Genomic DNA, 17,524 nt, shown 5'->3' with positions numbered 1-17,524 from the left:
AGGTGCAAAGAAATGGCAGCGGTGGGATTCGAACCCACGCCATCGAAATGACTGGTGCCTAAAACCAGCGCCTTAGACCACTCGGCCACGCTACCACATATGAATGGTGGTTTGTTAAGTTAATGTGATCCGGTGCAACAGAGATGGCAAATAACGATGTAGTAGAGGGTTTGCAACCAAAGTTTAGACAAAATTGACCCCGATTCAGAAATAAACACATACCATATGTTGTTGATGAACTCAAGTTTGTATCCAAATAAATTGGCATTGTCTGCATTCGCACATTATTTGTCGAAATACATATATTTCAGTTACAAGGATGCAAATTTGCATGAGGTCATCAAGCTTCGATGGCGCAGTAGGCAGCGCGTGAGTCTCATAATCTCAAGGCAGTGAGTTCGATCCTCACTCGGGGCAAACTTTTGGTACAATATTTTATTTTCCATCTGCATGAGACAGAGAAAAAATTACACATGGAGTTTTGACAGGTGCAAAGAAATGGCAGCGGTGGGATTCGAACCCACGCCATCGAAATGACTGGTGCCTAAAACCAGCGCCTTAGACCACTCGGCCACGCTACCACATATGAATGGTGGTTTGTTAAGTTAATGTGATCTGGTGCAACAGAGATGGCAAATAACGATGTAGTAGAGGGTTTGCAACCAAAGTTTAGACAAAATTGACCCCGATTAAGAAATAAACACATACCATATGTTGTTGATGAACTCAAGTTTGTATCCAAACAAATTGGCATTGTCTGCATTCGCACATTATTTGTCGAAATACATATATTTCAGTAACAAGGATGCAAATTTGCATGAGGTCATCAAGCTTCGATGGCGCAGTAGGCAGCGCGTGAGTCTCATAATCTCAAGGTCGTGAGTTCGATCCTCACTCGGGGCAAACTTTTGGTACAATATTTTATTTTCCATCTGCATGAGACAGAGAAAAAATTACACATGGAGTTTTGACAGGTGCAAAGAAATGGCAGCGGTGGGATTCGAACCCACGCCATCCAAATGACTGGTGCCTAAAACCAGCGCCTTAGACCACTCGGCCACGCTACCACATGTGAATGATGGTTTGTTAAGTTAATGTGATCTGGTGCAACAGAGATGGCAAATAACGATGTGGTAGAGGGTTTGCAACCAAAGTTTAGACAAAATTTACCCCGATTAAGAAATAAACACATACCACATGTTGTTGATCAACTCAAGTTTGTATCCAAACAAATTGGCATTGTCTGCATTCGCACATTATTGGTCGAAATACATATATTTTAGTTACAAGGATGCAAATTTACATGAGGTCATCAAGCCTCGATGGCGCAGTAGGCAGCGCGTGAGTCTCATAATCTCAAGGTCGTGAATTCGATCCTCACTCGGGGCAAACTTTTGATACAATATTTTATTTTCCGTCTGCATGAGACAGAGAAAAAATTATCCATGTAGTTTTGACAGGTGAAAAGAAATGGCAGCGGCGGGATTCGAACCCACGCCATCGAAATGAAAGGTGCCTTAAACCAGCGACTTAGACCACTCGGCCACGCTACCACATGTGAATGATGATTTATTAAGTTAATGTGATCTGATGCAACAGAGATGGCAAATAACGATGTGGTAGAGGGTTTGCAACCAAAGTTTAGACAAATTTGACCCCGATTAAGAAATAAACACATACCATATAGTTTGTTGATCAACTCAAATTTATATCCAAACAAATTGGCATTGTCTGCATTCCCACATTATTTTTCGAAATACATATATTTTAGTTACAAGGATGCAAATTTGCATGAGGTAATCAAGCCTCGATGGCGCAGTAGGCAGCGCGTGAGTCTCATAATCTCAAGGTCGTGAGTTCGATCCTCACTCGGGGCAAACTTTTGGAACAATATTTTATTTTCCAAGTGCATGACACAGAGAAAAAATTACACATGGAGTATTTGACAGGTGCAAAGAAATGGCAGCGGTGGGATTCCAACCCACGCCATCGAAATGACTGGTGCCTAAAACCAGCGCCTTAGACCACTCGGCCACGCTACCACATGAGAAGAGTGTTTTGCTATGTTAGTGTGATCTGATGCAAACATAGATGGCAAATAACGATGTGGTAGAGGGTTTGCAACCAACGTTTAAACAAATTTGACCCCGATTAAGAAATAAACACATACCATATGTTGTTGATCAACTCAAGTTTGTATCCAAACAAATTGGCATTGTCTGCATTCGCACATTATTTGTCGAAATACATATATTTTAGTTACAAGGATGCAAATTTGCATGAGTACATCAAGCCTCGATGGCGCAGTAGGCAGCGCGTGAGTCTCATAATCTCAAGGTCGTGAGTTCGATCCTCACTCGGGACAAACTTTTGGTACAATATTTTATTTTCCATCTGCATGAGACAGAGAAAAAATTTTACATGGAGTTTTGACAGGTGCAAAGAAATGGCAGCGGTGGGATTCGAACCCACGCCATCGAAATGACTGGTGCCTAAAACCAGCGCCTTAGACCACTCGGCCACGCTACCACATGTGAATGATGGTTTGTTAAGTTAATGTGATCTGATGCAACAGAGATGGCAAATAACGATGTGGTAGAGGGTTTGCAACCAAAGTTTAGACAAAATTGACCCCGAAGAAGAAATAAATACATGGAGTTTTGACAGGTGCAAAGAAATGGCAGCGGTGGGATTCGAACCCACGCCATCGAAATGACTGGTGCCTTAAACCAGCGCCTTAGACCACTCGGCCACGCTACCACATGTGAATGATGGTTTGTTAAGTTAATGTGATCTGATGCAACAGAGATGGCAAATAACGATGTAGTAGAGGGTTTGCAACCAAAGTTTAGACAAAATTGACCCCGATTAAGAAATAAACACATACCATATGTTTTTGATGAACTCAAGTTTGTATCCAAACAAATTGGCATTGTCTGCATTCGCACATTATTTGTCGAAATACATATATTTCAGTTACAAGGATGCAAATTTGCATGAGGTCATCAAGCTTCGATGGCGCAGTAGGCAGCGCGTGAGTCTCATAATCTCAAGGTCGTGAGTTCGATCCTCACTCGGGGCAAACTTTTGGTACAATATTTTATTTTCCGTCTGCATGAGACAGAGAAAAAATTATACATGGAGTTTTTGACAGGTGCAAAGAAATGGCAGCGGTGGGATTCGAACCCACGCCATCGAAATGACTGGTGCCTAAAACCAGCGCCTAAGACCACTCGGCCACGCTACCACATGAGAAGAGTGTTTTGCTATGTTAATGTGATCTGATGCAAACATAGATGGCAAATAACGATGTGGTAGAGGGTTTGCAACCAAAGTTTAAACAAATTTGACCCCGATTAAGAAATAAACACATACCATATGTTGTTGATCAACTCAAGTTTGTATCCAAACAAATTGGCATTGTCTGCATTCGCACATTATTTGTCGAAATACATATATTTTAGTTACAAGGATGCAAATTTGCATGAGTACATCAAGCCTCGATGGCGCAGTAGGCAGCGCGTGAGTCTCATAATCTCAAGGTCGTGAGTTCGATCCTCACTCGGGACAAACTTTTGGTACAATATTTTATTTTCCATCTGCATGAGACAGAGAAAAAATTTTACATGGAGTTTTGACAGGTGCAAAGAAATGGCAGCGGTGGGATTCGAACCCACGCCATCGAAATGACTGGTGCCTAAAACCAGCGCCTTAGACCACTCGGCCACGCTACCACATGTGAATGATGGTTTGTTATGTTAATGTGATCTGATGCAACAGAGATGGCAAATAACGACGTAGTAGAGGGTTTGCAACCAAAGTTTAGACAAAATTTACCCCGATTTAGAAATAAACACATACCATATAGTTTGTTGATCAACTCAAGTTTGTATCCAAACAAATTGGCATTGTCTGCATTCGCACATTATTTGTCGAAATACATATATTTCAGTTACAAGGATGCAAATTTGCATGAGGTCATCAAGCCTCGATGGCGCAGTAGGCAGCGCGTGAGTCCCATAATCTCAAGGTCGTGAATTCGATCCTCACTCGGGGCAAACTTTTGGTACAATATTTTATTTTCCGTCTGCATGAGACAGAGAAAAAATTATACATGGAGTTTTTGACAGGTGCAAAGAAATGGCAGCGGTGGGATTCGAACCCACGCCATCGAAATGACTGATGCCTAAAACCAGCGCCTTAGACCACCCGGCCACGCTACCAAATGAGAACAGTGTTTTGCTAAGTTAATGTGATCTGATGCAACAGAGATGGCAAATAACGATGTGGTAGAGGGTTTGCAACCAAAGTTTAGACAAAATTGACACCGAAGAAGAAATGAACACATGGAGTTTTGACAGGTGCAAAGAAATGGCAGCGGTGGGATTCGAACCCACGCCATCGAAATGACTGGTGCCTAAAACCAGCGCCTTAGACCACTCGGCCACGCTACCACATGTGAATGATGGTTTGTTAAGTTAATGTGATCTGATGCAACAGAGATGGCAAATTACGATGTAGTAGAGGGTTTGCAACCAAAGTTTAGACAAAATTGACCCCGATTAAGAAATAAACACATACCATATGTTGTTGATCAACTCAAGTTTGTATCCAAACAAATAGGCATTGTCTGCATTCGCACATTATTTGTCGAAATACATATATTTTAGTTACAAGGATGCAAATTTGCATGAGGTCATCAAGCCTCGATGGCGCAGTAGGCAGCGCGTGAGTCTCATAATCTCAAGGTCGTGAGTTCGATCCTCACTCGGGGCAAACTTTTGGTACAATATTTTATTTTCCGTCTGCATGAGACAGAGAAAAAATTATACATGGAGTTTTTGACAGGTGCAAAGAAATGGCAGCGGTGGGATTCGAACCCACGCCATCGAAATGACTGGTGCCTAAAACCAGCGCCTAAGACCACCCGGCCACGCTACCAAATGAGAACAGTGTTTTGCTAAGTTAATGTGATCTGATGCAACAGAGATGGCAAATAACGATGTGGTAGAGGGTTTGCAACCAAAGTTTAGACAAAATTGACCCAGAAGAAGAAATAAACACATACCATATGTTGTTGATCAACTCAAGTTTGTATCCAAACAAATTGGCATTGTCTGCATTCCCACATTATTTTTCGAAATACATATATTTTAGTCACAATGATGCAAATTTGAATGAGTACATCAAGCGTCGATGGCGCAGTAGGCAGCGCGTGAGTCTCATAATCTCAAAGTCATGAGTTCGTTCCTTACTCAGGCCAAATTTTGGTACAATATTTTATTTTCCATCTGCATGAGACAGAGAAAAAATTACACATGGAGTTTTGACAGGTGCAAAGAAATGGCAGCGGTGGGATTCGAACCCACGCCATCGAAATGACTGGTGCCTAAAACCAGCGCCTTAGACCACTCGGCCACGCTACCACATATGAATGATGGTTTGTTAAGTTAATGTGATCTGGTGCAACAGAGATGTCAAATAACGATGTGGTAGAGGGTTTGCAACCAAAGTTTAGACAAAATTGACCCCGATTAAGAAATAAACACATACCACATGTTGTTGATCAACTCAAGTTTGTATCCAAACAAATTGGCATTGTCTGCATTCGCACATTATTTGTCGAAATACATATATTTTAGTTACAAGGATGCAAATTTACATGAGGTCATCAAGCCTCGATGGCGCAGTAGGCAGCGCGTGAGTCTCATAATCTCAAGGTCGTGAGTTCGATCCTCACTCGGGGCAAACTTTTGATACAATATATTATTTTCCGTCTGCATGAGACAGAGAAAAAATTATCCATGTAGTTTTGACAGGTGCAAAGAAATGGCAGCGGTGGGATTCGAACCCACGCCATCGAAATGAATTGTGCCTTAAACCAGCGACTTAGACCACTCGGCCACGCTACCACATGCGAATGATGGTTTGTTAAGTTAATGTGATCTGATGCAACAGAGATGGCAAATAACGATGTGGTAGAGGGTTTGCAACCAAAGTTTAGACAAATTTGACCCCGATTAAGAAATAAACACATACCATATAGTTTGTTGATCAACTCAAATTTATATCCAAACAAATTGGCATTGTCTGCATTCCCACATTATTTTTCGAAATACATATATTTTAGTTACAAGGATGCAAATTTGCATGAGGTAATCAAGCCTCGATGGCGCAGTAGGCAGCGCGTGAGTCTCATAATCTCAAGGTCGTGAGTTCGATCCTCACTCGGGGCAAACTTTTGGAACAATATTTTATTTTCCAAGTGCATGGGACAGAGAAAAAATTATACATGGAGTTTTGACAGGTGCAAAGAAATGGCAGCGGTGGGATTCGAACCCACGCCATCGAAATGACTGGTGCTTTAAACCAACGACTTAGACCACTCGGCCACGCTACCACATGTGAATGATGGTTTGTTAAGTTAATGTGATCTGATGCAACAGAGATGGCAAATAACGATGTAGTAGAGGGTTTGCAACCAAAGTTTAGACAAAATTGACCCCGATTAAGAAATAAACACATACCATATGTTGTTGATGAACTCAAGTTTGTATCCAAACAAATTGGCATTGTCTGCATTCGCACATTATTTGTCGAAATACATATATTTCAGTTACAAGGATGCAAATTTGCATGAGGTCATCAAGCTTCGATGGCGCAGTAGGCAGCGCGTGAGTCTCATAATCTCAAGGTCGTGAGTTCGATCCTCACTCGGGGCAAACTTTTGGTACAATATTTTATTTTCCATCTGCATGAGACAGAGAAAAAATTACACATGGAGTTTTGACAGGTGCAAAGAAATGGCAGCGGTGGGATTCGAACCCACGCCATCGAAATGACTGGTGCCTAAAACCAGCGCCTTAGACCACTCGGCCACGCTACCACATGTGAATGATGGTTTGTTAAGTTAATGTGATCTGATGCAACAGAGATGGCAAATAACGATGTAGTAGAGGGTTTGCAACCAAAGTTTAGACAAAATTTACCCCGATTAAGAAATAAACACATACCACATGATGTTGATCAACTCAAGTTTGTATCCAAACAAATTGGCATTGTCTGCATTCGCACATTATTGGTCGAAATACATATATTTTAGTTACAAGGATGCAAATTTACATGAGGTCATCAAGCCTCGATGGCGCAGTAGGCAGCGCGTGAGTCTCATAATCTCAAGGTCGTGAGTTCGATCCTCACTCGGGGCAAACTTTTGATACAATATATTATTTTCCGTCTGCATGAGACAGAGAAAAAATTATCCATGTAGTTTTGACAGGTGCAAAGAAATGGCAGCGGTGGGATTCGAACCCACGCCATCGAAATGAATGGTGCCTTAAACCAGCGACTTAGACCACTCGGCCACGCTACCACATGTGAATGATGGTTTGTTAAGTTAATGTGATCTGATGCAACAGAGATGGCAAATAACGATGTAGTAGAGGGTTTGCAACCAAAGTTTAGACAAAATTGACCCCGATTAAGAAATAAACACATACCATATGTTGTTGATGAACTCAAGTTTGTATCCAAACAAATTGGCATTGTCTGCATTCGCACATTATTTGTCGAAATACATATATTTTAGTTACAAGGATGCAAATTTGCATGAGGTCATCAAGCTTCGATGGCGCAGTAGGCAGCGCGTGAGTCTCATAATCTCAAGGTCGTGAGTTCGATCCTCACTCGGGGCAAACTTTTGGTACAATATTTTATTTTCCATCTGCATGAGACAGAGAAAAAATTACACATGGAGTTTTGACAGGTGCAAAGAAATGGCAGCGGTGGGATTCGAACCCACGCCATCGAAATGACTGGTGCCTAAAACCAGCGCCTTAGACCACTCGGCCACGCTACCACATGTGAATGATGGTTTGTTAAGTTAATGTGATCTGATGCAACAGAGATGGCAAATAACGATGTAGTAGAGGGTTTGCAACCAAAGTTTAGACAAAATTTACCCCGATTAAGAAATAAACACATACCATATGTTGTTGATGAACTCAAGTTTGTATCCAAACAAATTGGCATTGTCTGCATTCGCACATTATTTGTCGAAATACATATATTTTAGTTACAAGGATGCAAATTTGCATGAGGTCATCAAGCCTCGATGGCGCAGTAGGCAGCGCGTGAGTCTCATAATCTCAAGGTCGTGAGTTCGATCCTCACTCGGGGCAAACTTTTGGAACAATATTTTATTTTCCAAGTGCATGAGACAGAGAAAAAATTACACATGGAGTATTTGACAGGTGCAAAGAAATGGCAGCGGTGGGATTCCAACCCACGCCATCGAAATGACTGGTGCCTAAAACCAGCGCCTTAGACCACTCGGCCACGCTACCACATGAGAAGAGTGTTTTGCTATGTTAATGTGATCTGATGCAAACATAGATGGCAAATAACGATGTGGTAGAGGGTTTGCAACCAACGTTTAAACAAATTTGACCCCGATTAAGAAATAAACACATACCATATGTTGTTGATCAACTCAAGTTTGTATCCAAACAAATTGGCATTGTCTGCATTCGCACATTATTTGTCGAAATACATATATTTTAGTTACAAGGATGCAAATTTGCATGAGTACATCAAGCCTCGATGGCGCAGTAGGCAGCGCGTGAGTCTCATAATCTCAAGGTCGGGAGTTCGATCCTCACTCGGGACAAACTTTTGGTACAATATTTTATTTTCCATCTGCATGAGACAGAGAAAAAATTTTACATGGAGTTTTGACAGGTGCAAAGAAATGGCAGCGGTGGGATTCGAACCCACGCCATCGAAATGACTGGTGCCTAAAACCAGCGCCTTAGACCACTCGGCCACGCTTCCACATGTGAATGATGGTTTGTTAAGTTAATGTGATCTGATGCAACAGAGATGGCAAATAACGATGTAGTAGAGGGTTTGCAACCAAAGTTTAGACAAAATTGACCCCGATTAAGAAATAAACACATACCATATGTTGTTGATCAACTCAAGTTTGTATCCAAACAAATTGGCATTGTCTGCATTCGCACATTATTTGTCGAAATACATATATTTCAGTTACAAGGAAGCAAATTTGCATGAGGTCATCAAGCCTCGATGGCGCAGTAGGCAGCGCGTGAGTCTCATAATCTCAAGGTCGTGAGTTCGATCCTCACTCGGGGCAAACTTTTGGTACAATATTTTATTTTCCATCTGCATGAGACAGAGAAAAAATTATACATGGAGTTTTTGACAGGTGCAAAGAAATGGCAGCGGTGGGATTCCAACCCACGCCATCGAAATGACTGGTGCCTAAAACCTGCGCCTAAGACCACCCGGCCACGCTACCAAATGAGAACAGTGTTTTGCTAAGTTAATGTGATCTGATGCAACAGAGATGGCAAATAACGATGTGGTAGAGGGGTGGCAACCAAAGTTTAGACAAAATTGACGCCGAAGAAGAAATAAACACATGGAGTTTTGACAGGTGCAAAGAAATGGCAGCGGTGGGATTCCAACCCACGCCATCGAAATGACTGGTGCCTAAAACCTGCGCCTAAGACCACCCGGCCACGCTACCAAATGAGAACAGTGTTTTGCTAAGTTAATGTGATCTGATGCAACAGAGATGGCAAATAACGATGTGGTAGAGGGTTTGCAACCAAAGTTTAGACAAAATTGATCCCGAAGAAGAAATAAACACATACCATATGTTGTTGATCAACTCAAGTTTGTATCCAAACAAATTGGCATTGTCTGCATTCCCACATTATTTTTCGAAATACATATATTTTAGTCACAATGATGCAAATTTGAATGAGTACATCAAGAGTCGATGGCGCAGTAGGCAGCGCGTGAGTCTCATCATCTCAAAGTCATGAGTTCGTTCCTTACTCAGGCCAAATTTTGGTACAATATTTTATTTTCCAACTCCATGACACAGAAAAATATTTATACATGGATTTTTTGACAGGTGCAAAGAAATGGCAGCGGTGAGATTCGAACCCGCGCCATCGAAATGCCTGGTGCCTAAAACCAGCGACTTTGACCACTCGGCCAGGCTACCACATGAGAACAGTGTTTTGCTAAGTTAATGTGATCTGATGCAACAGAGATGGCAAATAACGATGTGGTAGAGGGTTTTCAACCAAAGTTTAGACAAAATTGACCCCGAAGAAGAAATAAACACATACCATATGTTGTTGATCAACTCAAGTTTGTATCCAAACAAATTGGCATTGTCTGCATTCCCACATTATTTTTCGAAATACATATATTTTAGTTACAAGGATGAAAATTTGCATGAGCACATCAAGCCTCGATGGCGCAGTAGGCAGCGCGTGAATCTCATAATCTGAAGGTCGTGAGTTCGTTCCTTACTCTGGGCAAACATTTGGTACAATATTTTATTTTCCATCTGCACGAGACAGAGACACAAATATACATGGAGTTGATGACAGGTACAAAGAAATGGCAGCGGTGGGATTCGAACCCACGCCATGGAAATGCCTGGTGCCTAAAACCAGCGACTTTGACCACTCGGACACGCTACCACACGAGAACAGTGTTTTGCTAAGTTAATGTGATCTGATGCAACAGAGATGGCAAATAACGATGTGGTAGAGTGTTTGCAACCAAAGTTTAGACAAAATTGACCCCGAAGAAGAAATAAACACATACCATATGTTGTTGATCAACTCAAGTTTGTATCCAAACAAATTGGCATTGTCTGGATTCCCACATTATTTTTCGAAATACATATATTTTAGTCACAATGATGCAAATTTGAATGAGTACATCAAGCGTCGATGGCGCAGTAGGCAGCGCGTGAGTCTCATAATCTCAAAGTCATGAGTTCGTTCCTTACTCAGGCCAAATTTTGGTACAATATTTTATTTTCCATCTGCATGAGACAGAGAAAAAATTACACATGGAGTTTTGACAGGTGCAAAGAAATGGCAGCGGTGGGATTCGAACCCACGCCATCGAAATGACTGGTGCCTAAAACCAGCGCCTTAGACCACTCGGCCACGCTACCACATATGAATGATGGTTTGTTAAGTTAATGTGATCTGGTGCAACAGAGATGTCAAATAACGATGTGGTAGAGGGTTTGCAACCAAAGTTTAGACAAAATTTACCCCGATTAAGAAATAAACACATACCACATGTTGTTGATCAACTCAAGTTTGTATCCAAACAAATTGGCATTGTCTGCATTCGCACATTATTTGTCGAAATACATATATTTTAGTTACAAGGATGCAAATTTACATGAGGTCATCAAGCCTCGATGGCGCAGTAGGCAGCGCGTGAGTCTCATAATCTCAAGGTCGTGAGTTCGATCCTCACTCGGGGCAAACTTTTGATACAATATATTATTTTCCGTCTGCATGAGACAGAGAAAAAATTATCCATGTAGTTTTGACAGGTGCAAAGAAATGGCAGCGGTGGGATTCGAACCCACGCCATCGAAATGAATGGTGCCTTAAACCAGCGACTTAGACCACTCGGCCACGCTACCACATGCGAATGATGGTTTGTTAAGTTAATGTGATCTGATGCAACAGAGATGGCAAATAACGATGTGGTAGAGGGTTTGCAACCAAAGTTTAGACAAATTTGACCCCGATTAAGAAATAAACACATACCATATAGTTTGTTGATCAACTCAAATTTATATCCAAACAAATTGGCATTGTCTGCATTCCCACATTATTTTTCGAAATACATATATTTTAGTTACAAGGATGCAAATTTGCATGAGGTAATCAAGCCTCGATGGCGCAGTAGGCAGCGCGTGAGTCTCATAATCTCAAGGTCGTGAGTTCGATCCTCACTCGGGGCAAACTTTTGGAACAATATTTTATTTTCCAAGTGCATGGGACAGAGAAAAAATTATACATGGAGTTTTGACAGGTGCAAAGAAATGGCAGCGGTGGGATTCGAACCCACGCCATCGAAATGACTGGTGCTTTAAACCAGCGACTTAGACCACTCGGCCACGCTACCACATGTGAATGATGGTTTGTTAAGTTAATGTGATCTGATGCAACAGAGATGGCAAATAACGATGTAGTAGAGGGTTTGCAACCAAAGTTTAGACAAAATTGACCCCGATTAAGAAATAAACACATACCATATGTTGTTGATGAACTCAAGTTTGTATCCAAACAAATTGGCATTGTCTGCATTCCCACATTATTTGTCGAAATACATATATTTCAGTTACAAGGATGCAAATTTGCATGAGGTCATCAAGCTTCGATGGCGCAGTAGGCAGGGCGTGAGTCTCATAATCTCAAGGTCGTGAGTTCGATCCTCACTCGGGGCAAACTTTTGGTACAATATTTTATTTTCCATCTGCATGAGACAGAGAAAAAATTACACATGGAGTTTTGACAGGTGCAAAGAAATGGCGGCGGTGGGATTCGAACCCACGCCATCGAAATGACTGGTGCCTTAAACCAGCGCCTTAGACCACTCGGCCACGCTACCACATGTGAATGATGGTTTGTTAAGTTAATGTGATCTGATGCAACAGAGATGGCAAATAACGATGTAGTAGAGGGTTTGCAACCAAAGTTTAGACAAAATTTACCCCGATTAAGAAATAAACACATACCACATGTTGTTGATCAACTCAAGTTTGTATCCAAACAAATTGGCATTGTCTGCATTCGCACATTATTGGTCGAAATACATATATTTTAGTTACAAGGATGCAAATTTGCATGAGGTAATCAAGCCTCGATGGCGCAGTAGGCAGCGCGTGAGTCTCATAATCTCAAGGTCGTGAGTTCGATCCTCACTCGGGCCAAACTTTTGGAACAATATTTTATTTTCCAAGTGCATGGGACAGAGAAAAAATTATCCATGTAGTTTTGACAGGTGCAAAGAAATGGCAGCGGTGGGATTCGAACCCACGCCATCGAAATGACTGGTGCTTTAAACCAGCGACTTAGACCACTCGGCCACGCTACCACATGTGAATGATGGTTTGTTAAGTTAATGTGATCTGATGCAACAGAGATGGCAAATAACGATGTAGTAGAGGGTTTGCAACCAAAGTTTAGACAAAATTGACCCCGATTAAGAAATAAACACATACCATATGTTGTTGATGAACTCAAGTTTGTATCCAAACAAATTGGCATTGTCTGCATTCGCACATTATTTTTCGAAATACATATATTTTAGTTACAAGGATGCAAATTTGCATGAGGTCATCAAGCTTCGATGGCGCAGTAGGCAGCGCGTGAGTCTCATAATCTCAAGGTCGTGAGTTCGATCCTCACTCGGGGCAAACTTTTGGTACAATATTTTATTTTCCATCTGCATGAGACAGAGAAAAAATTACACATGGAGTTTTGACAGGTGCAAAGAAATGGCAGCGGTGGGATTCGAACCCACGCCATCGAAATGACTGGTGCCTAAAACCAGCGCCTTAGACCACTCGGCCACGCTACCACATGTGAATGATGGTTTGTTAAGTTAATGTGATCTGATGCAACAGAGATGGCAAATAACGATGTAGTAGAGGGTTTGCAACCAAAGTTTAGACAAAATTTACCCCGATTAAGAAATAAACACATACCATATGTTGTTGATCAACTCAAGTTTGTATCCAAACAAATTGGCATTGTCTGCATTCGCACATTATTGGTCGAAATACATATATTTTAGTTACAAGGATGCAAATTTACATGAGGTCATCAAGCCTCGATGGCGCAGTAGGCAGCGCGTGAGTCTCATAATCTCAAGGTCGTGAGTTCGATCCTCACTCGGGGAAAACTTTTGGAACAATATTTTATTTTCCAAGTGCATGGGACAGATAAAAAATTATCCATGGAGTTTTGACAGGTGCAAAGAAATGGCAGCGGTGGGATTCGAACCCACGCCATCGAAATGACTGGTGCTTTAAACCAGCGACTTAGACCACTCGGCCACGCTACCACATGTGAATGATGGTTTGTTAAGTTAATGTGATCTGATGCAACAGAGATGGCAAATAACGATGTAGTAGAGGGTTTGCAACCAAAGTTTAGACAAAATTGACCCCGATTAAGAAATAAACACATACCATATGTTGTTGATCAACTCAAGTTTGTATCCAAACAAATTGGCATTGTCTGCATTCGCACATTATTTGTCGAAATACATATATTTTAGTTACAAGGATGCAAATTTGCATGAGGTCATCAAGCTTCGATGGCGCAGTAGGCAGCGCGTGAGTCTCATAATCTCAAGGTCGTGAGTTCGATCCTCACTCGGGGCAAACTTTTGGTACAATATTTTATTTTCCATCTGCATGAGACAGAGAAAAAATTACACATGGAGTTTTGACAGGTGCAAAGAAATGGCAGCGGTGGGATTCGAACCCACGCCATCGAAATGACTGGTGCCTAAAACCAGCGCCTTAGACCACTCGGCCACGCTACCACATGTGAATGATGGTTTGTTAAGTTAATGTGATCTGATGCAACAGAGATGGCAAATAACGATGTAGTAGAGGGTTTGCAACCAAAGTTTAGACAAAATTTACCCCGATTAAGAAATAAACACATACCATATGTTGTTGATCAACTCAAGTTTGTATCCAAACAAATTGGCATTGTCTGCATTCGCACATTATTGGTCGAAATACATATATTTTAGTTACAAGGATGCAAATTTACATGAGGTCATCAAGCCTCGATGGCGCAGTAGGCAGCGCGTGAGTCTCATAATCTCAAGGTCGTGAGTTCGATCCTCACTCGGGGAAAACTTTTGGAACAATATTTTATTTTTCAAGTGCATGGGACAGAGAAAAAATTATACATGGAGTTTTGACAGGTGCAAAGAAATGGCAGCGGTGGGATTCGAACCCACGCCATCGAAATGACTGGTGCTTTAAACCAGCGACTTAGACCACTCGGCCACGCTACCACATGTGAATGATGGTTTGTTAAGTTAATGTGATCTGATGCAACAGAGATGGCAAATAACGATGTAGTAGAGGGTTTGCAACCAAAGTTTAGACAAAATTGACCCCGATTAAGAAATAAACACATACCATATGTTGTTGATCAACTCAAGTTTGTATCCAAACAAATTGGCATTGTCTGCATTCGCACATTATTTGTCGAAATACATATATTTTAGTTACAAGGATGCAAATTTGCATGAGGTCATCAAGCTTCGATGGCGCAGTAGGCAGCGCGTGAGTCTCATAATCTCAAGGTCGTGAGTTCGATCCTCACTCGGGGCAAACTTTTGGTACAATATTTTATTTTCCATCTGCATGAGACAGAGAAAAAATTACACATGGAGTTTTGACAGGTGCAAAGAAATGGCAGCGGTGGGATTCGAACCCACGCCATCGAAATGACTGGTGCCTAAAACCAGCGCCTTAGACCACTCGGCCACGCTACCACATGTGAATGATGGTTTGTTAAGTTAATGTGATCTGGTGCAACAGAGATGGCAAATAACGATGTAGTAGAGGGTTTGCAACCAAAGTTTAGACAAAATTGACCCCGATTAAGAAATAAACACATACCATATGTTGTTGATGAACTCAAGTTTGTATCCAAACAAATTGGCATTGTCTGCATTCGCACATTATTTGTCGAAATACATATATTTCAGTAACAAGGGTGCAAATTTGCTTGAGGTCATCAAGCTTCGATGGCGCAGTAGGCAGCGCGTGAGTCTCATAATCTCAAGGTCGTGAGTTCGATCCTCACTCGGGGCAAACTTTTGGTACAATATTTTATTTTCCATCTGCATGAGACAGAGAAAAAATTACACATGGAGTTTTGACAGGTGCAAAGAAATGGCAGCGGTGGGATTCGAACCCACGCCATCGAAATGACTGGTGCCTAAAACCAGCGCCTTAGACCACTCGGCCACGCTACCACATGTGAATGATGGTTTGTTAAGTTAATGTGATCTGGTGCAACAGAGATGGCAAATAACGATGTAGTAGAGGGTTTGCAACCAAAGTTTAGACAAAATTGACCCCGATTAAGAAATAAACACATACCATATGTTGTTGATGAACTCAAGTTTGTATCCAAACAAATTGGCATTGTCTGCATTCGCACATTATTTGTCGAAATACATATATTTCAGTAACAAGGGTGCAAATTTGCTTGAGGTCATCAAGCTTCGATGGCGCAGTAGGCAGCGCGTGAGTCTCATAATCTCAAGGTCGTGAGTTCGATCCTCACTCGGGGCAAACTTTTGGTACAATATATTATTTTCCATCTGCATGAGACAGAGAAAAAATTACACATGGAGTTTTGACAGGTGCAAAGAAATGGCAGCGGTGGGATTCGAACCCACGCCATCGAAATGACTGGTGCCTAAAACCAGCGCCTTAGACCACTCGGCCACGCTACCACATATGAATGGTGGTTTGTTAAGTTAATGTGATCTGGTGCAACAGAGATGGCAAATAACGATGTAGTAGAGGGTTTGCAACCAAAGTTTAGACAAAATTGACCCCGATTAAGAAATAAACAAATATCATATGTTGTTGATGAACTCAAGTTTGTATCCAAACAAATTGGCATTGTCTGCATTCGCACATTATTTGTCGAAATACATATATTTCAGTAACAAGGATGCAAATTTGCATCAGGTCATCAAGCTTCGATGGCGCAGTAGGCAGCGCGTGAGTCTCATAATCTCAAGGTCGTGAGTTCGATCCTCACTCGGGGCAAACTTTTGGAACAATATTTTATTTTCCAAGTGCATGACACAGAGAAAAAATTACACATGGAGTATTTGACAGGTGCAAAGAAATGGCAGCGGTGGGATTCGAACCCACGCCATCGAAATGACTGGTGCCTAAAACCAGCGCCTTAGACCACTCGGCCACGCTACCACATTTGAATGGTGGTTTGTTAAGTTAATGTGATCCGGTGCAACAGAGATGGCAAATAACGATGTAGTAGAGGGTTTGCAACCAAAGTTTAGACAAAATTGACCCCGATTAAGAAATAAACACATATCATATGTTGTTGATGAACTCAAGTTTGTATCCAAACAAATTGGCATTGTCTGCATTCGCACATTATTTGTCGAAATACATATATTTCAGTAACAAGGATGCAAATTTGCATGAGGTCATCAAGCTTCGATGGCGCAGTAGGCAGCGAGTGAGTCTCATAATCTCAAGGTCGTGAGTTCGATCCTCACTCGGGGCAAACTTTTGGAACAATATTTTATTTTCCAAGTGCATGACACAGAGAAAAAATTACACATGGAGTATTTGACAGGTGCAAAGAAATGGCAGCGGTGGGATTCGAACCCACGCCATCGAAATGACTGGTGCCTAAAACCAGCGGCTTAGACCACTCGGCCACGCTACCACATATGAATGGTGGTTTGTTAAGTTAATGTGATCCGGTGCAACAGAGATGGCAAATAACGATGTAGTAGAGGGTTTGCAACCAAAGTTTAGACAAAATTGACCCCGATTCAGAAATAAACACATACCATATGTTGTTGGTGAACTCAAGTTTGTATCCAAACAAATTGGCATTGTCTGCATTCGCACATTATT

General features: G+C 41.5%; 39 non-coding genes across 39 annotated transcripts; 11 read left to right on the top strand and 28 right to left on the bottom strand.

Annotated features, from left to right (window-relative positions):
- Positions 1 to 13: 13 nt before the first annotated feature.
- Positions 14 to 95, bottom strand: Trnal-uag (transfer RNA leucine (anticodon UAG)). Its single transcript has one exon. It is a non-coding gene; the product is annotated as a tRNA-Leu (tRNA).
- Positions 96 to 499: 404 nt separating this feature from the next.
- Positions 500 to 581, bottom strand: Trnal-uag (transfer RNA leucine (anticodon UAG)). Its single transcript has one exon. It is a non-coding gene; the product is annotated as a tRNA-Leu (tRNA).
- Positions 582 to 985: 404 nt separating this feature from the next.
- Trnal-uag (transfer RNA leucine (anticodon UAG)) lies at positions 986 to 1,067 on the bottom strand. Its single transcript has one exon. It is a non-coding gene; the product is annotated as a tRNA-Leu (tRNA).
- Positions 1,068 to 1,804: 737 nt separating this feature from the next.
- Positions 1,805 to 1,877, top strand: Trnam-cau (transfer RNA methionine (anticodon CAU)). Its single transcript has one exon. It is a non-coding gene; the product is annotated as a tRNA-Met (tRNA).
- An 83-nt stretch (positions 1,878 to 1,960) lies between these two features.
- On the bottom strand, positions 1,961 to 2,042 carry Trnal-uag (transfer RNA leucine (anticodon UAG)). Its single transcript has one exon. It is a non-coding gene; the product is annotated as a tRNA-Leu (tRNA).
- Positions 2,043 to 2,292: 250 nt separating this feature from the next.
- Trnam-cau (transfer RNA methionine (anticodon CAU)) lies at positions 2,293 to 2,365 on the top strand. Its single transcript has one exon. It is a non-coding gene; the product is annotated as a tRNA-Met (tRNA).
- Positions 2,366 to 2,447: 82 nt separating this feature from the next.
- Positions 2,448 to 2,529, bottom strand: Trnal-uag (transfer RNA leucine (anticodon UAG)). The gene has a single exon. It is a non-coding gene; the product is annotated as a tRNA-Leu (tRNA).
- A 149-nt stretch (positions 2,530 to 2,678) lies between these two features.
- Positions 2,679 to 2,760, bottom strand: Trnal-aag (transfer RNA leucine (anticodon AAG)). Its single transcript has one exon. It is a non-coding gene; the product is annotated as a tRNA-Leu (tRNA).
- A 405-nt stretch (positions 2,761 to 3,165) lies between these two features.
- On the bottom strand, positions 3,166 to 3,247 carry Trnal-uag (transfer RNA leucine (anticodon UAG)). Its single transcript has one exon. It is a non-coding gene; the product is annotated as a tRNA-Leu (tRNA).
- A 250-nt stretch (positions 3,248 to 3,497) lies between these two features.
- Positions 3,498 to 3,570, top strand: Trnam-cau (transfer RNA methionine (anticodon CAU)). The gene has a single exon. It is a non-coding gene; the product is annotated as a tRNA-Met (tRNA).
- Positions 3,571 to 3,652: 82 nt separating this feature from the next.
- On the bottom strand, positions 3,653 to 3,734 carry Trnal-uag (transfer RNA leucine (anticodon UAG)). Its single transcript has one exon. It is a non-coding gene; the product is annotated as a tRNA-Leu (tRNA).
- Positions 3,735 to 4,372: 638 nt separating this feature from the next.
- Positions 4,373 to 4,454, bottom strand: Trnal-uag (transfer RNA leucine (anticodon UAG)). The gene has a single exon. It is a non-coding gene; the product is annotated as a tRNA-Leu (tRNA).
- Positions 4,455 to 4,703: 249 nt separating this feature from the next.
- Trnam-cau (transfer RNA methionine (anticodon CAU)) lies at positions 4,704 to 4,776 on the top strand. Its single transcript has one exon. It is a non-coding gene; the product is annotated as a tRNA-Met (tRNA).
- A 568-nt stretch (positions 4,777 to 5,344) lies between these two features.
- Positions 5,345 to 5,426, bottom strand: Trnal-uag (transfer RNA leucine (anticodon UAG)). The gene has a single exon. It is a non-coding gene; the product is annotated as a tRNA-Leu (tRNA).
- Positions 5,427 to 5,675: 249 nt separating this feature from the next.
- On the top strand, positions 5,676 to 5,748 carry Trnam-cau (transfer RNA methionine (anticodon CAU)). Its single transcript has one exon. It is a non-coding gene; the product is annotated as a tRNA-Met (tRNA).
- A 415-nt stretch (positions 5,749 to 6,163) lies between these two features.
- Positions 6,164 to 6,236, top strand: Trnam-cau (transfer RNA methionine (anticodon CAU)). Its single transcript has one exon. It is a non-coding gene; the product is annotated as a tRNA-Met (tRNA).
- An 82-nt stretch (positions 6,237 to 6,318) lies between these two features.
- Trnaf-aaa (transfer RNA phenylalanine (anticodon AAA)) lies at positions 6,319 to 6,400 on the bottom strand. The gene has a single exon. It is a non-coding gene; the product is annotated as a tRNA-Phe (tRNA).
- A 404-nt stretch (positions 6,401 to 6,804) lies between these two features.
- Trnal-uag (transfer RNA leucine (anticodon UAG)) lies at positions 6,805 to 6,886 on the bottom strand. The gene has a single exon. It is a non-coding gene; the product is annotated as a tRNA-Leu (tRNA).
- Positions 6,887 to 7,135: 249 nt separating this feature from the next.
- Trnam-cau (transfer RNA methionine (anticodon CAU)) lies at positions 7,136 to 7,208 on the top strand. The gene has a single exon. It is a non-coding gene; the product is annotated as a tRNA-Met (tRNA).
- A 568-nt stretch (positions 7,209 to 7,776) lies between these two features.
- Trnal-uag (transfer RNA leucine (anticodon UAG)) lies at positions 7,777 to 7,858 on the bottom strand. The gene has a single exon. It is a non-coding gene; the product is annotated as a tRNA-Leu (tRNA).
- Positions 7,859 to 8,107: 249 nt separating this feature from the next.
- Positions 8,108 to 8,180, top strand: Trnam-cau (transfer RNA methionine (anticodon CAU)). The gene has a single exon. It is a non-coding gene; the product is annotated as a tRNA-Met (tRNA).
- An 83-nt stretch (positions 8,181 to 8,263) lies between these two features.
- Trnal-uag (transfer RNA leucine (anticodon UAG)) lies at positions 8,264 to 8,345 on the bottom strand. Its single transcript has one exon. It is a non-coding gene; the product is annotated as a tRNA-Leu (tRNA).
- Positions 8,346 to 8,750: 405 nt separating this feature from the next.
- On the bottom strand, positions 8,751 to 8,832 carry Trnal-uag (transfer RNA leucine (anticodon UAG)). The gene has a single exon. It is a non-coding gene; the product is annotated as a tRNA-Leu (tRNA).
- A 249-nt stretch (positions 8,833 to 9,081) lies between these two features.
- Trnam-cau (transfer RNA methionine (anticodon CAU)) lies at positions 9,082 to 9,154 on the top strand. Its single transcript has one exon. It is a non-coding gene; the product is annotated as a tRNA-Met (tRNA).
- A 1,772-nt stretch (positions 9,155 to 10,926) lies between these two features.
- Trnal-uag (transfer RNA leucine (anticodon UAG)) lies at positions 10,927 to 11,008 on the bottom strand. Its single transcript has one exon. It is a non-coding gene; the product is annotated as a tRNA-Leu (tRNA).
- Positions 11,009 to 11,257: 249 nt separating this feature from the next.
- Trnam-cau (transfer RNA methionine (anticodon CAU)) lies at positions 11,258 to 11,330 on the top strand. Its single transcript has one exon. It is a non-coding gene; the product is annotated as a tRNA-Met (tRNA).
- A 415-nt stretch (positions 11,331 to 11,745) lies between these two features.
- Trnam-cau (transfer RNA methionine (anticodon CAU)) lies at positions 11,746 to 11,818 on the top strand. The gene has a single exon. It is a non-coding gene; the product is annotated as a tRNA-Met (tRNA).
- Positions 11,819 to 11,900: 82 nt separating this feature from the next.
- On the bottom strand, positions 11,901 to 11,982 carry Trnaf-aaa (transfer RNA phenylalanine (anticodon AAA)). Its single transcript has one exon. It is a non-coding gene; the product is annotated as a tRNA-Phe (tRNA).
- A 404-nt stretch (positions 11,983 to 12,386) lies between these two features.
- Positions 12,387 to 12,468, bottom strand: Trnal-aag (transfer RNA leucine (anticodon AAG)). Its single transcript has one exon. It is a non-coding gene; the product is annotated as a tRNA-Leu (tRNA).
- A 404-nt stretch (positions 12,469 to 12,872) lies between these two features.
- Positions 12,873 to 12,954, bottom strand: Trnaf-aaa (transfer RNA phenylalanine (anticodon AAA)). Its single transcript has one exon. It is a non-coding gene; the product is annotated as a tRNA-Phe (tRNA).
- A 404-nt stretch (positions 12,955 to 13,358) lies between these two features.
- On the bottom strand, positions 13,359 to 13,440 carry Trnal-uag (transfer RNA leucine (anticodon UAG)). Its single transcript has one exon. It is a non-coding gene; the product is annotated as a tRNA-Leu (tRNA).
- A 404-nt stretch (positions 13,441 to 13,844) lies between these two features.
- Positions 13,845 to 13,926, bottom strand: Trnaf-aaa (transfer RNA phenylalanine (anticodon AAA)). The gene has a single exon. It is a non-coding gene; the product is annotated as a tRNA-Phe (tRNA).
- Positions 13,927 to 14,330: 404 nt separating this feature from the next.
- Positions 14,331 to 14,412, bottom strand: Trnal-uag (transfer RNA leucine (anticodon UAG)). Its single transcript has one exon. It is a non-coding gene; the product is annotated as a tRNA-Leu (tRNA).
- Positions 14,413 to 14,816: 404 nt separating this feature from the next.
- On the bottom strand, positions 14,817 to 14,898 carry Trnaf-aaa (transfer RNA phenylalanine (anticodon AAA)). The gene has a single exon. It is a non-coding gene; the product is annotated as a tRNA-Phe (tRNA).
- A 404-nt stretch (positions 14,899 to 15,302) lies between these two features.
- On the bottom strand, positions 15,303 to 15,384 carry Trnal-uag (transfer RNA leucine (anticodon UAG)). The gene has a single exon. It is a non-coding gene; the product is annotated as a tRNA-Leu (tRNA).
- A 404-nt stretch (positions 15,385 to 15,788) lies between these two features.
- Positions 15,789 to 15,870, bottom strand: Trnal-uag (transfer RNA leucine (anticodon UAG)). The gene has a single exon. It is a non-coding gene; the product is annotated as a tRNA-Leu (tRNA).
- A 404-nt stretch (positions 15,871 to 16,274) lies between these two features.
- Positions 16,275 to 16,356, bottom strand: Trnal-uag (transfer RNA leucine (anticodon UAG)). Its single transcript has one exon. It is a non-coding gene; the product is annotated as a tRNA-Leu (tRNA).
- A 405-nt stretch (positions 16,357 to 16,761) lies between these two features.
- Positions 16,762 to 16,843, bottom strand: Trnal-uag (transfer RNA leucine (anticodon UAG)). Its single transcript has one exon. It is a non-coding gene; the product is annotated as a tRNA-Leu (tRNA).
- A 405-nt stretch (positions 16,844 to 17,248) lies between these two features.
- On the bottom strand, positions 17,249 to 17,330 carry Trnal-uag (transfer RNA leucine (anticodon UAG)). Its single transcript has one exon. It is a non-coding gene; the product is annotated as a tRNA-Leu (tRNA).
- Positions 17,331 to 17,524: the final 194 nt, after the last annotated feature.

This window comes from Phallusia mammillata, chromosome 4 (assembly GCF_965637545.1).
Source record: "Phallusia mammillata chromosome 4, kaPhaMamm4.hap1.1, whole genome shotgun sequence".
Classification (NCBI taxonomy): domain Eukaryota; kingdom Metazoa; phylum Chordata; class Ascidiacea; order Phlebobranchia; family Ascidiidae; genus Phallusia; species Phallusia mammillata.
Note: the sequence above shows the minus strand (reverse complement) of the source record. Positions and strands in the feature narration are given on the sequence as shown.